Below are 15,163 nucleotides of genomic sequence, written 5' to 3'. Positions count from 1 at the left end.
CCGGGAGAGTGGCCGTCCCTTTGCCTGCTCTGGGTTTGTTGTGACGTGCAGGGCGGCAGCCCCAGGCCATGGAGGTTGCCCGAGACAATCCCCCCTTTCTGAGGGTGCATCTCAGGCTGCAGCCGGTGCACACAATACCCTCTGTCTCCAGCAGGGCAGAAAGGCGCATTATTGCGGTTGGGTGACTGGGGCTCTTCTGGAGTGATGTCTGTGGTCTGCACGTCCCCCACCCTGTGCCTCCCCACTCCAGCGGGTCACCCGAGCCTGGGTGGGGAGAGGGTGAGGGGAGCTCAGGGCCTGAGAGTTCCTTCCTCTTGAGGCTCCCGCCTTGCCTCCATGTCAGATATGTCCCGTCCTCCTCCGTCGCCTCCTGTGGGCCCTTCCCCAGACCCACGTCTCACACTTCCAAGTCTTCGAGTGCTCAAAGTTAGAGTTTTCTGGAAAGCACACGACACCGTGCCTGGTACAATAGGCTCTCCCCAAATATGACTTTCTCTACTGTTTTCCTTTTCTGGCTTCTCATGTTTGGACTTTCTGTGCAGGTTGGAGAAAATTTTGTCCTCAGGAATTTTGACAGAGACCCTGAAAAACAAGTGTGTTCTTAATTGCAATAATAGCCCTGGCAGGTGCCAAGCACTGGGCCAAACCCGAACCTCATGACAGCTCTAGGAGGGCTGTGCTCCTGCCAGGCCCGTGTTAAGTGTAAGAAATGAAGGCTCAGAGGACTCGACTGTCTTTTTTTTTTTTTTTTTAATGTTTACTTATTTTTGAGAGAGAGACAGAGCATGAGTGGGGGAGGGGCAGAGAGAGAGGGAGAGACGCAGAATCTGAAGCGGGCTCCAGGCTCTGAGCTGTCAGCACAGAGCCTGACGTGGGGCTCAAACTCATGAACCTCGAGATCCTGACCTGAGATGAAGTCAACTGCTTAACCAACTGAGCCACCCAGGTGCCCCTCAGTTGTCTTGACCAAAGGGGCAAAACTAGTAAACGCCACAGCTGGAAGTCAAACTCGGGTCTCAGGTTAAGTACACGTGCTTGGTCATCGTGTTCCTGTGACCGTCTTAGTTTCCCAGGCCTGCCGTAACAGAGCACCCAAAACTGGGTGGCCCAGAACAACAGACATTTATTGTCTCCTGCTTCTGGAGGCTAGGAGTCTGAGATCAAGATGTTGATAGGGCTGGTTCCTTTTGAGGGCTGTGAGGGAGAGTCTGTTCCATGCCTCTTGCCTAGTTTCTGGTAGTTTGCTGGCAATCTTTAGGGCTCCTTGGCTTGTAGATGCATCATCCTGTCTCTGCCAGATCTTCACGTGGTGTCCTCCTGTGCGCGTGTCGGTGTCTGTAACCAAATTTCCCCGTTGTTAGCATACCAGTTGTGTTGGATTACGTCTGCCAAGATCTTATTTCCAAATAAAGTCACATTGACAGGTACTGAGGGTTAGGACTTCAACATCTTTTGGGGGGCAAAATTCAGCCCATAACAGTGCCCTTCCCTGGAGACCCAGGCTTTTTTAAGACCATCAAGAGGAGATGATGTTTCCCTCAGCTCCAGGGGCAAGAAAATCTCTTGTCAGGACCCCTTTCACTTGCTCACATAGTGTACACACACACACACACACACACACACACAGTGGCAGCAATGGTCAGGATAGAGGCTGGACTGCCACATCAACATCTGGACCCAATGCAGTCAGTCTGGCACATCTGGCCAAGCCGAGGCATGGAGGGTGCCAGGTGCTCCGGCGGGATGGGGAGGAAGCAGCCAGCAGTGCAATCACTCAGCCCTCAGGGCACCGCAGTTTGCACACAGCCACACCAAACCTGTTCTTAGAACATCCCCCTTTCCCTCCAGTCCCTCCACCCTTCCCAGACTCATCCCCCTCTCCCCTCTCCTCCCCTCCCCGGCCTCCTGCCCTCCCTGCAGTCTGACCAGGGTGGAGGCAGGGGGCCTGTCTGTCTCTGCAGCTCTAGCTTTGGGCGTGGGAGTGACAACTTACGGGGCATGGAGGGCAGAGGGAAGCAGCTTGCCAGCTGCGACGTGCATGGACTCTCTCAGCTGTACCTCCAGCTGCACCCAAGTTATCCCACCCGCTTAGTGACTGTCCCTGCTGGGTCTCACCCGGTTAGGTGGGCCCAGATGGAATGTTGGGGTAGGGATGTTGCTTCCTGGGTCCCTGGCTTGAGGAGTGCAGTGGAGACTTGCAGCCCCCCGGGGCGTGGTAGCTCCTGTAGCCATCTGGCCGGCTGCCGTGGGGCCTTCTCTCCCAGCCTCTCCCCTCAGCTCCATCCAGACTGGCCCAGCCCCTGCCCTGCCTTCCCCTCCCGCTCCCCACAGAGGCTCCCATTCAACGGTCCCCTCAGCTTTCCGCCCGCCTCAGTGACTGGTTTCCCCCCCATCACGCCTCCCGGGCCTCTGTACAATCACTCATACACATGTGACTTTACACGGTCTCACGTACACACATTCACATACAACCACACGCTCTTTACACACTCATAACTGTTCACACAGTCACACTCACACACAACCACACGCTTTCCACAGTCACTCACACACATGTTCACACGTTCACACACACACTTTACAAGTCAACACAGTTACATGCTCACACACTTACACAAGGCTTGCACGCTCACGGATGTGCACACATTCACACATGCCCTCATACACCCATAATAGTCTCTTACACACACACACACACACACACACACAGCCTCATACAAGCTCCCAGAACCTCCCTGTTTAGGACTCTGCTGTGCCTAAGGAGGGCCTTCCTTGAGTCGGCTCTTTAGTGGGCTTACAAATGGCCCCCCTGGGATAAAGCACCCATTGCTGGGAGAAGGAAAACTAGACAGGAAGCAGTTGGGCCCCGAGACGGAAGCACAGGGGCTAGAAGCCGGCCTGAATTTCCTGTTAAATCCCAGCTCCCCTATTTTATGTCTGTGGGAACTGAGGTACGTGCTTTATTTCTCCAAGTCTCAACTGTCTCACTTGGAAAATGGGGATGATGTTATGTCTTTCACAGAGTTGTGCTAAAACTACAAAATGGATTTGAAAGATATAGCCTGACATACAAGAGGCATTTGTTACTATTTATTCAAAAATGTACTTGTAGGAGTGCCTGGGTGGCTCACTCGGTTAAGGGTTCAAGTCTTGGTTTCGGCTCAGGTCATGATCTCGCTGTTCATGGGTTCAAGCCCTGAGTCCAGCTCTGCACGGTGCGGAGCCTGCTTGGGATTCCCCCCCGGCCCTCTCTCTCTGGCCCTCCCCAACTTGTACTCTCTTTCTCTCTCTCAAATAAATAAAGAAAATAAATAATTTAAAAAATAAAAGTGTAATTGTATTTACATTTACAAATAAGTTACAGTTACATGATTTAAAATTCAAAAGGCAGAAAAGGGTACGCAGTGATGTTTCCCTTCTACCGGGTCCCCAACCCCCCCCCCCCCCCCGCCTTCTTTCCCACAACCGATGTTACCAGGTTCTTATGTTTCTTTCCAGAAACATTTTTATATAATGAGTAACCATGCATGCACATATTATTTTTTCTTCCTTTCTTCCACAAACACTGTTCTGAGTCTTACTTCCCTCAGTTTTGACAATATATCTTGGAGAGTGTTTCATATCAGTACATAAAGGGCTTCCTCTCTGTTTTATGGCTGCATCAGATTCCACCATATGGAAGTACCAACATCTCCTAACTACATCTCAATGGATGGGACATTTAGGTTGTTTCCAGTCTTTTGCTATTTCAAACAAAGCTGCAGTGAAAAATCTTCTATAGACATCATTTCCCACAGGTCTGAGGGATATCCATTAGTACTGTAAATACTGTTGGGGCACCTGGGTGGCTCGGTCAGTTGAGGGTCCGGCTTCAACTCCTGGCCTGTGAGTTCAAGCCCCACGTCAGGCTCTGTGCTGACAGCTCGGAGCCTGGAGCCTGTTTTGGATTCTGTGTCTCCCTCTCTCTCTCTCTCTCCCCCCTCTCTCTCTCTCTCTCTCTCTCTCTGCCCTTCCCCAATTGTGCTCTGTCTCTGTCTCTCTGTCTCTTTCTCTCTCTCAAAAATAAATTAATAAATAAATAAACATTAAAATTTAAAAAAAATTTTTTTTAATTTTTATTTTTGAGACAGAGAGAGACAGAGCATGAACAGGGGAGGGGCAGAGAGAGAGGGAGACACAGAATCTGAAACAGGCTCCAGGCTCCGAGCTGTCAGCCCAGAGCCCGACGCGGGGCTCAAACTCACGGACAGTGAGATCATGACCTGAGCCGAAGTCGGACGCTCAACCGACCAAGCCACCCAGCCACCCCTAAATTTTTTTTTTTTTAAGAATATTGTAAATACTGTCAAATGGACACCAAAAAGCCACTTTTCCTGGCAGGTGGGTCACTCCTTCTCTTAATAGGCAACGTTGGGCTGTAAGAAGTCTGATAAACTATGCTACATGCACGCCATAAAGCAACCCAGAAGACCCTTGCACTGGCCAAAGAGGCAATCCTTACCTTTTAATTCTTAACGTTTCAAATGGATTCAACCCACATGTAACGAGCTAACACTGCCCGGATGCACAAGGACAGTGAAAAATAAGTTCTAGATCTGCTGGGGAGAAGGGCATTTGCAAACCAAAGAGCATAGGGCTCATGCTCCATTCCGTCAGCACACGTTGGCTGGGCACACACACAACCCGCTGCGTACTGTGCTGGGGATAAGACATGTGGAGACAAGACGGGGCAGGCCCTGCCCTCAGGGAGCTTGCAGCATATGGTGGAGTCAGACACAAAGCAAATCATTCTTGCGCCAGCTAGGACGGAAAAACGGGGGGGTGGAAAGAGCGTTCCTCAGTTTAGGCCAACCCCAGAATTTTGAGACGGGCAGGGCCTCCCCTTGACTTCTTTTCCAACGCCCCTTCAGGTTTTCCCTGGAGCCACCCGGGAGCCTCAGCCTTCTTCCCTGGTTATCTTTCTATCTGTCCCCTCCTTTCCCTCACTGGCTCGGGGCAGGTGGAGGCCCAGGCCTGGGTTGGGAGGTGGAACACGGTGGTACCTCAGGTTCCTCCACTGCTACCTGACACCAGCCTCCCAGGCCTGGGAGAGCTGCTTGGGTCACTGGTGAGAGTGGGAGCTATAACGTGAGGGGAGCTCAGCCGTCACCCACTCCGGTTTCTAGGGAGGGCGGGCTCAGGCCACAGCATCTGCTTGGGGCCCTGCTTATCAGAGCCAACTCGGGCTCGCCCTTCCGGACACACAGGAAAGCGGCTATCTGATAAGACTGGATGGCACCTAGCTGTCAGCCACTTAGTGTGGCAGCCCTCCCAGAAATATTTGCATATTAGATGACACCACGTTGAGGGCTTTGCTTAATGCAAAGGAGCGAATTGCTAATTATAGAGGTCGTGCAGGCTGGCTGGTGGGAAGATTTTATTTGGGTGGATCACAGGGGACCTTCCCATTTTGGCAACAGTCTAGTTCCTTTAGGATGGTGGGCTCCATGATCTCTGCCCTTATTTGATTGTTGTTTTAACTGTGAGGAACCCGCAAAAAATGACACATTTGCTCAAGTGTGGGAACCCATCATGTTCCGCGCCCTCCTATGCACCAAACACCTTCCCAACCAGCTGTCCTCCGCGCCTTTTCGAAGGTCCTCTCCGTTGTGACTGTGGACCCATGGGGTGCGTAATGTAGCGTTGCCACACTGAGATAACCATACCCACAGAGTCACAATTATGTAAGCGTGGTGGGTTAGTTTTCAACTTCTGGAATCAATCGACTGTGAAAGAGAAAGATGGAATTAAATGCTATCAACCGCAACAATATAAATGTAGAAATACAGCTGGCAGAAGTTGGGGTCCGAAGGGGACATCTCTGTGGAAAGCCAGGTGATGAACGCGTTTCACTGAGCAAGGAGACTGCGGAACATGGACCCAGCCAAAAACCAAGCGAGCTTTAAGCACGCTGTTTAAAGTTACAACGATAGGGGTGCCTGCGTGGCTCCGTTGGTTGAGCGTCTGACCCTTGATTTCGGCTTAAAAACACGTGACTAAATTTACCATCTTAACTACTGTTAATGTACCGTCCAGCAGTGTTAACCATATTCACATTTGTGAATTGGTTAGATTTGTGCAACAAATCCCTAGAGCTTTTTCGTCTTGCAGAACTAACTCTATAATCATCGAACCGCTCCTTATGTCTCCCGCCCCACAGCCCCTGGCAACCACCATGCTACTTTCTGTATCTATGAATTTCACTTAACTTTAGATACCGCATATAAATGGAAGCATGCAACATTTGTCTCATTTCACTTGGCATAATGTCTTCAAGGTCCATCCACATTGTATCATGTAACATGATTTCCTTCTTTAGAGGTTGAATAATACTCCATTGTGTATATAGACCACATTTTCTTTTCTTTCTTTTTTTTTGTTTTTTGTTTTTTTTTGTTTTTAGACCACATTTTCTTTATCCATTTTTCTATGGATGAACAGTTGAGTTGTTTCCACCTCTTGGGTATTGCAAATAATGTTGCAATGAATATGCATGCAAGCTTAATTTATATTTTAAAAAAGGACACCCCAAATAGATGCGGAAACTATGGCCAGAAAAGGCCCAGAATTTGTTTCAAGTCCCTCCTGGGCCAGAGCAAGCCCAGGGCTTCCTGCCTTCACCCTCCTGACAGCTGGGGAGTTGGTCAAGGTCTGACTTCTGGGGATGGTCTGTAAGCTGGAGGAAGTGTGAAGCAGAGTCATGGAATAGCATGGAAAGTGCACAGAAAGGAGCCAACTTGGCATAAGCCTGGCATGTAGTCCACTTTGCCATCCATCCACCTCTGCTGGTGCTCGTGCAGCCCTGCCTGAATCTACCCAGGGCCCTGGCCTGGCTTCTGGTAGCTGGGCAAAGCTGTGATCTGAGTTCAGTGGGAAGACAAGTCTCCACCTGATTAACTGTCTGCCTTTCCCACCAGCTCATTTTCTCCTTTTGGTCTTGGGCCTGTGCCTTGCTGTTAATTTGCAGGGCTCATTTAGGTCTCTTCTGGGTTATCAGGACTCTTTCACCTAGTCCCTGACTGTCCTGCTAGCCCAGATCCCTTTCTAGGCTGGAGGCTGTGGGTGGGGCCATGTCACTCTGCTGGCTAGCTTGGATGGTTTCCTACTGTGTTAGGTGACAGATTGTTCTTGGACAGGAAATTATTTAAGTTCAGCTTTTCCTCTGATGATCTGCAAAGTATTCAGTCAACACATGTGGAACTGAAAACCCTTAGGGACCTGACCATTAATGGGGTCCTCAGGCATAGCATGAGATACTTTCCATAGTGGGGGAAGAGTCGTGGGATATGGGGTCTCCCATATCATGGGGGGAGGGTGTTCCCTATGGGTCTATTGCGAGGTGTGGAAGTTATTTCCTTCCTCACTGGATTGTGGCTTTGGAGCCACCTGGTAGCCTCAGATGACCTTTTACGAGGTTCTTTTCAGAGGCAGTGGCTCTCAGGGGGAGAGGCTAGGTGACAGTTGCCAGAGTTCAGGCAACTGATGTCTGTGTCTAGGAAGGAGGCTGACACCAGGGGTCTTCCTCATTTCCCAATTCTACGCCATCTGCCTTTCCTGACGTAGATCGTTCACTGGGATGTTCCATTCCAAGTTATCCTGCCTTTTTCCCTTCCAAGCCCTGGAGGTACATGGAGGAAGGATGTTCTCTAAGACTTAGTATCTAGCCCATAGCCACTAGCCAGAGGTGGCCATAGAAATGTAAACTCATTTCAATTAAATAAAATCAAAAATTCAATTTCTCAGTTGCACTAGCCACACCGTAAGTGCTCAGTAGCCCTATGTGGCTCCCATAATGGGAATTGCAGATACAGAACACTTTCATGAATACAGAAAGGTCTTTTGGACAGCACTGCCCTAGGTCTCCTCTCGCTTTCTTCCTCTATGATTCTGATCCGGAGTGACTGGTAGCTGCTGCTCCCTTATCCTGGGGCCTCCAGAGCATGCTGCCTACTGAGAATTCAAAAGCAGAGAATGAGCAGTATAGAAATGCCTTCAATTCCCACCCAATGTTGAGTCCAGGGCAGCCTTAGGCTCTGAGATTTTGCTCTTCCTGAGTATGACACCTACTGTGTCCTTGCTCTACAGTCCTACGGTCCTGAAGCTGCCACCCAAGCCCTTTAAGTGAGTTCTGGCCTGCAGCAAGGATTCTGTTCTGCTCATCACCAAATCCGTTTCTTGAATTTTCCATGGTATAAGGGCATACCAGCGTAACCCAGTCTTCTGAGCTAGCCCCCGCTCCTGAAACACCTACATCCCTTTGGATGTTTATCCAGTTACTAACCCTGCTGCAGTGTCCTGTGATAGATACCTGTTGTCCCTACACAAGCCTTCCCAGCAATTAACCATTTGTTTTCCTATGAAAAGAATCTAGCTGTTATGGATGGGAAGAAGTGGGGACATGTCTCTACCTGTGAAGTCCATAACAGGGAACGGGGTTTTCCAGAACAATGTAGCACAGCCTTGCCTTCTCCCCCATACTGTCCTTTCAGCCTTTTGGGGGCACCCCAAACAGCACAGGTATTCCCCACAGGACAGCCAACTTTGGGACTCTGTCAGTGAACCTCTTTTACCTCTTTGGTCAGGTATCCCAACAAGGGGGTATCAAGAGGGAATAGGAGGGAAACTTCTACTCTTTCCACTGGGGTTGATAACCTCAGAGAATGTGAATCTCAGGCCCTGGACAGCCATTTCCCTGCCTTGCCATGAGAGCCAGCCTATAAAGTGGTTCTTAGTAAGAGTAGAAAAAGGGAGAGAAAACAGAGCCGTAAAATAATATCAGAGCCCCTAGAGGCAGCTGTGGCCTGACGATCTTGCAAGCTAACGTACTTCCATCCCTGGATTTTTTAGTTCTAAGAGACAAAGCCCCTTCTACTTAAGTTAGTGTTGAGTCTCTGTCACTTGCAACCAAAAGAATTCTTACTAATACAGAGTCATTAGGTCTGAATATCTGGGAGGAAGAAGTCTCTGCCTGATGATCAAGTTCAGGTCTTGGCCAAGACACCTGAAAAGAATGACCAGGCTGCAATACCAGTGCACCCGAGACGGCTCACCCGAGATGTGCCAGCGTCACACACAGACCAATCCTGACCATAGGTTTGTCTTCCCAGCACTGTCTTCTGCTCCTCATATTTCCTCTCCTCTTCAGCCCCGCGAAATCCTCTCTGTCTCTCAAGACTCTAGTTAGAAGCCTCCTCCTCCAAGAAGTCTTTCCTCATTATTCTAGCCTCTAGCATGCATAAGTTCTCTGCTCTCTGGCTTTTAGTGCCGTGTAGAATTATCAAAAAAATAGCGAACTTATACCGTGTCTGCTTCCATTGTCTACAATGGCATTTTAAAGATCTTACTGTTAAACGTCTGCAGTTTATCCCCTCTCCCACCTGGTTGAGGTCAGAGACGGGGTCTGATGCTTTTATGTCCTTGACAGGAGCCAACATAATGCCTGGCACATTAACAGAACTGCCATGAATGTGGATTAGAAACTTGTGGGAACAAGTGTGGGAGCTATAGGAGTCAGGTCTGTGTGCAGCTCTTCTCAGTGGGAAATAAACATCCACTCGTGTGCCGGGGGGTCGGGGGTGCATCCCCGTAGTAAGTTCTGCGGTCTCCTCACATCAGGGAGGGAGGATGGAGGGAAAGGAGGAGGAAGTGAGAATGTAGATCTTTGCTTAATGGCTGAGACCTCCCAGGGAAGGGTCCCTAGGACATATGGGCTAGTGGAGAATAGAAGTGACTCTGTGCCTCAGACTTCTCTCAACTTCTCTCTCCTGGGGGAGGAGAGCAGACCCAGAGGGTGGGTGCAGGTGAGAAAGGGCACATGCGGAATTGAGTCCTCTCTGGAGATGCCTTCAGAATTGGCTCAGGGGCCACATGGAAGAAACTAGTGTCCTCACCCCACTGTCATTCCTCATTCTGTCATAGCTCCATTTTAATGCAACTAGAGATTACATTTTCCACCAGACTTGAGTTTGAATGGCATTTGGCTATTTCCCAAACATCCTACCCCAACATTTGAGGCCCAGTATTTGCCAATACTGAAGGCATTAAAGTAATTTAAAGTCTTTTTGAGTGATGAGATGATCTTCAACATAAGCACATATCCTTATTCTTTAAAAGCCAACACTATTTGAATATGTCTCTTCTGGGTCATTTGTAAAAAGGGAGAGAATCTCTTTCCTCTGTTCAGCTGTGGTAATAGTCCCATCTAAGAACACAGAAGATACCACACAGTTAGGCCCTCGACTATTCTCTAATTGTTTTCTGGCTCTTCTCTTTAAAAAAGATTTTTTAAAAAATGTTTGTTTATTTTTGAGAGAGACAGAGACAGAGCATGAGTGGGGGAGGGGCAGAGAGAGAGGGAGACACAGAATCTGAAGCAGACTCCAGGCTCTGAGCTGTCAGCACAGAGCCTGACATGGGGCTCAAACTCACGAGCCGTGAGATCATGACCTGAGTTGAAGTGAGATGCTTACCCAACTGAGCCACCCAGGTGCCCCTGAGAACCAGGAGTGCCGCGGTCAGGAGAAGATCAGTGTCCCAATTCACACAGTCAGGCAGAGAGCAAATTCAACCTTTCTTCATTTCTGTGTTCTGTGCAAGCCCTCAATGAATTGAAGGATACCCACCTAATCCACAATCCACTCTACTCAGTTGACCCATTCAAATGCTAGTCTCTTCTGGAAACACTCTCATCATAGACACACCCAGAAATAATGTTTAACCAGATGTCTGGGCATCATATGATCCAGTCAAGTTGACCTATAACCTTAACTATCACACACCCTAACACTTATTAAACATATCCCGGGCAGGTGCTAAGTTCTTTACTGATTTTATTTCATTCTTAGAGATATATATGAAAATTGCATAAAGAAAAAATACTTAGGTGACTTCTAGGGTCTCTTTCTTTTTTAAAATTTTATTTTAGAGAGAGATTGAGAGAGAGAGAGAGAGAGAGAGAGTGCGTGAGTGGGGGGAAGGGGGAGAGGGGCAGAGGAAGAAAGAGAGAGAATCCCAAGCAGGCTCCATGTTGAGCATGGAAGCTGACATGGGACTTGATCCCATAACCCTGGGGTCATGACCTGAGCTGAAATCAAGAGTCAGAGGCTCAACCGACTGAGTCACGCAGGCACCCCTAGGGTCTCTTCCAGTTGTAAGATTCTTTGACTTGAAATGGCATTAGGGAAACTAGGATGCTGAGGTGGGGCTTGGGAACCTAACACTTAGAAGCAAAAATACAAATAACATTATAAGCAACCTCTTTCTGTGGACTAGGAACCATGTATTCCTTACAAATGTTTTCTCACTTATTCCTGGAAAACACCCTATGAGATAGGTATTACTACTCACCCCGTTTTCAGATGAGGAAACTGAGACAATGAGAGATTAAATGGCTTGACCAAACAGCAGTATTCAGGTATGTTGACTCCAAAACATGTGCTCTTAACCACCATGCTTCCAGAGAGACTGCAAAACCCTCCTTATCTGGTCTGGATGCCCGAGAATGTGCCTTTCCATGAGGTCACAGGGATGTAGGTGAGCTGGGGGAGGGAGCCGGCAGGAGTGTTGTCATAGGAACAGCAAATTCCACTGTGAGGACTGGTAGCATGCAGGCAGCTGGGCTGAGGAAAGTTCTGGAAATAATTCTGCAGGAGTCTCTGAGCCCAGGAGGAAGCCGACTCTCTACTCCCTCCAGCAGGACTTGGTAAACCGCAGCTTTGCTTCCTGTCTCTCCAGGGGCAGGCAGGACAGGGTGTTCTCTGAGTTCTATTCCTGGGGGATAGGCGGCAGAGCCATGATTAGGACTACAGAGTCTGTGCTTGCCAGGTCCTGCCTTACCTTTCAGAGCCAGCTAGCTTGAGAGGTCACCAGTATTTAGAGACTTTTGCTCCCCCTACCCCCACCATCTTATGACCTTGAACACATTCCTCCTTTTCTCCCAATCACTCGATACACCAGCCCCTGGAACAGGTCTGTAATTTACTTGTGAGCCTAGCAGGCTTTCCAGTCAGTTGCGAGGCAATTCATAGCAGTTTGGTTCAGAAGAGCAGGGAGGGGACGTTTCTTTCCTTGGGTTTAATTTACTCAAGTTGCTCCCATCTGTTGGAGTCTGATTGCTCCTTGGGAGCCAGGTAAGGTATTTTGGTTGTACAAGTTTCGGCTGCAGAGGGGCCTGGGAACTTGTCCTGGGTCTGCTGCTAAGAGCTACATAACCTGGGGCATGTGACTTGACCTGACGCTTAATGTTCTCACCTGTAAAATGGGAGAGAACTATTGCCTCAAAGGATGGTTGGGAGGATGGAATGAGAATACTCACGGAGCACTTGGCACTGCTCCTGGCACAATGCTACCCCCCTAATCTTCCTAGCAGGCTGAGGACAACCACAGGCCTCAGGTAAGGGTATTTGGATTATGGAGTCAGGGGGTAGGAAGCCAGATTTTTCTCCCTAGTCAATCAAGCTTGGAGGTGAAGAGGAAAGAGAGCTAGTCGCTGAATGATCCAGTTTGGGATTCCTTAGGATGACAGAATCCAAGGTTTTCAGGACTGGAAGAAGCCCTGACAACCCTCTCGGGCTGAGAAGAGTGCAGTCATGTAGCAGGAGGGTGAAGAGGACAGCGAGCCAGGGTGGTCTCCACAAAGCACCGCCTGTGAAGGTAGGCGAGGTTTCCATGGGGTGGGGGGGGGGGGGGCTGGCAGCCACGAATAAGATAGGACTGCGTGGGCTCTGTGAGCCTGGTCACTGTTCGTGTGGAGGAACGATTATTCCTTCCACCCCTGGATCAGTTCCTCATTTCTCCTGGGGGAGATGCTGGTGACTTAGGAAAATAGAGGGGACTGGGTCCCAGTTGCCCTAATCTGGTTATAACCAACCCATGTTTCCTGCAGGGGCTGGCACAGAAGCCAAAGAAAGAGTATGCTGACCTGGGCCCCACTGGTTTCTGGGAACAACTGCTCTGTACTCTTTGGGCAAGATGGAGAAGCCAGGGCTGAGTCTACCGACAGGCCCCTGTCTAGAAGGAAAACATCAACAACCAAAATTACAGTTAGGAAGAACTGCTTCCATCTGCAAGTAACTGGGCAATTACCTCCTAATTAAGCTCTCATTAATTTGTTTTCCGAGCATTACAGTATCGTACTTCGTAGGTGCACCCCGCCCCACTTGTCACCGAGGTGTTGAGGATGAAGCATTTCACATGAATCAAGGTGGAACTCTTTCATCTGATTACATGTCATAGCCTGATTTGTTCCAACATCGTGAGGTCTTAAGAGTCATACCTTTTTATCTTTGGAGCATTGGATTTGCAGGGTTTCTTCCATTTCAAGTCCTGGGTTTGGGGAAGGAGGGGAGGAAGAGGAAGGGCCAGGAGGGGAAAAGACAAAAGGTAGAATTCAGATCACTTTTCCCACATGTGGTCTATACATCTGAATCACTTGCTATTAAAATGCAGATTCCTAGGGGTGGCTTCAGTCCTGCGTCAGAAAGTTCCCAGATGATTCTTATAAATGCCCAGGTCTGAAAATCTCAGCTAGAAGCAGACAGTCCTATGGGATATTAACACAGATAAAGAAGTACACAGACAACTCACAACACCATTTCAGCTAATAGTTTCTGAACCCACCCCAGAAAATCTTTCACTTTAGCACTAAGCTGGGGAAAGCTTGACTGTTCCATGTTTATACCTCATCCATCTTACAGGTGATGGTGCAAATAGAAAAACGTCTGGCACAAAGGCGGAAAATCCAAGAAAGGACAGTGTGTAAATCAACCCCTAGACCCTTAAAGGCTGATATCTTAGTGCCAGTTCTCTGGTCTCAGGTGTCGTAAATGCTGACTTACAGCTCCTTTATCTGCCGATAACGAAGGTGAACATAAGTGGATCTCCAGAAATGGTTCGCAAGCAGCTCCCAGGTTCTTGAAAAACCACAAGTGATTGGCAAATGTTTCTGTTGCAGACACAAACTCAAACAAACAGCTCATTTCCTTCAAGAGCTCTTCACAGCAGTGGCTGGGAGCCTGAAGGTAGGGGCGGGGGGGGGGGTTAGTCTTCCTCTCCCTTCCCCCACACCTTCTTCCCCTTTCTGATGTCAGATTTTTTTCTGACAATACGGGGTTTAGACTTGGGGAAAGAAGCAATTAATAAAGAACTTCAGGACAGGGATTTCAGTTCTCCCCCCCCCCCTACCCAACCCCCAGGCCTTTGCCCTCTCAGAGTGAGTTACAGACCTTCCATTTTATTCATTTCAGGAAGCCTGGGGGCCACAAGGCTCTGAATCACTGTCTTGTAAGGGCATTGTGTTACGTTGAACTTCATTCAGCGTTCTCCGAGAAAATACAGAGCTGGGTCCTGCCTACCAAAGATTCTTGCAATCTGATAGAATTCTGATAGATTCTGATAGATTCTGATTACAGGCAGTCTGGTAATTCTGGAACAGGTGGTAGGAGTTCACACTTTTTAAAATAAAAATAAGTTTTGTTGAGATATATTGCACATACCACACAGTTCACCCACTTAAAGTATACAATTTAATGGTTTTTTTTTTTTTTTGGTCTAATCACTATTTTTAGTGTCTATAGCACTCCTAGAAGAAACGCCAAACCCGTTAGCAACTATTCCCCATCTTTTTCCAACTTCCCTCCACCCCTACCCCAGCTCTAAGGCAGCCACGAATCTACTTTCTGTCTGTATAGATTTGCTTATTTTGGACAGTTCATATAAATGGAATTGTACGTATATGGGTTTTGGTGGCTGGCTTCTTTCACTTAGCGTAATGATTTCAAAGTTCGTTCATGTTGTAGCACCAACCACTACCTCATTCCTTTTTATGACTGAATAATATTCCATTGTACAGATACACATTTTATCCATTCATCATCAACTGATGGACATTTGGGTTGTGCCTACCTTCTGGCTATTGAGTAGTGCTTCTATGAACATTCGTGTGCAAGGTTTTGTATGGACACACTTGGGTACATACAGTAAAACCTTGGATTGCGAGTAACTTGTTCTGCCAGTGTGCTGCAAGATGAGCAAACATTTCTAATAGATTTTAACTTGATAAACAAGCCATGTCTTGCAATATGAGCAGTACGTGACGCCCAACATGATCACAACTGAGCCAATGGTT

The 15,163-nt window shown here is 48.4% G+C and overlaps 1 long non-coding RNA gene across 2 annotated transcripts; it reads right to left on the bottom strand.

Moving 5' to 3' along the window:
• Positions 1–882: 882 nt before the first annotated feature.
• LOC124512122 (uncharacterized) lies at positions 883–13,983 on the bottom strand. 2 transcript variants are annotated; one of them, XR_006962067.1, is made up of 4 exons: positions 13,875–13,983; positions 13,313–13,362; positions 11,386–11,808; positions 883–1,335 (listed from the first exon to the last, which is right to left on the bottom strand). It is a non-coding gene; the product is annotated as an uncharacterized LOC124512122 (long non-coding RNA). The 2 variants fall into 2 exon arrangements; XR_006962068.1 differs by lacking the exon at positions 883–1,335 and adding an exon at positions 5,404–5,765.
• Between the last annotated feature and the right edge of the window lie 1,180 nt (positions 13,984–15,163).

The sequence above is a fragment of the Lynx rufus genome, unplaced genomic scaffold (genome assembly GCF_022079265.1).
Source record: "Lynx rufus isolate CCGP_SWC_20201006 ecotype Redwood Valley unplaced genomic scaffold, mLynRuf1.p SCAF_17, whole genome shotgun sequence".
NCBI classification, from domain to species: Eukaryota; Metazoa; Chordata; class Mammalia; order Carnivora; family Felidae; genus Lynx; species Lynx rufus.
The sequence above is the reverse complement of the archived record's forward strand: the minus strand, read 5'-3'. Positions and strand labels throughout refer to the sequence as shown.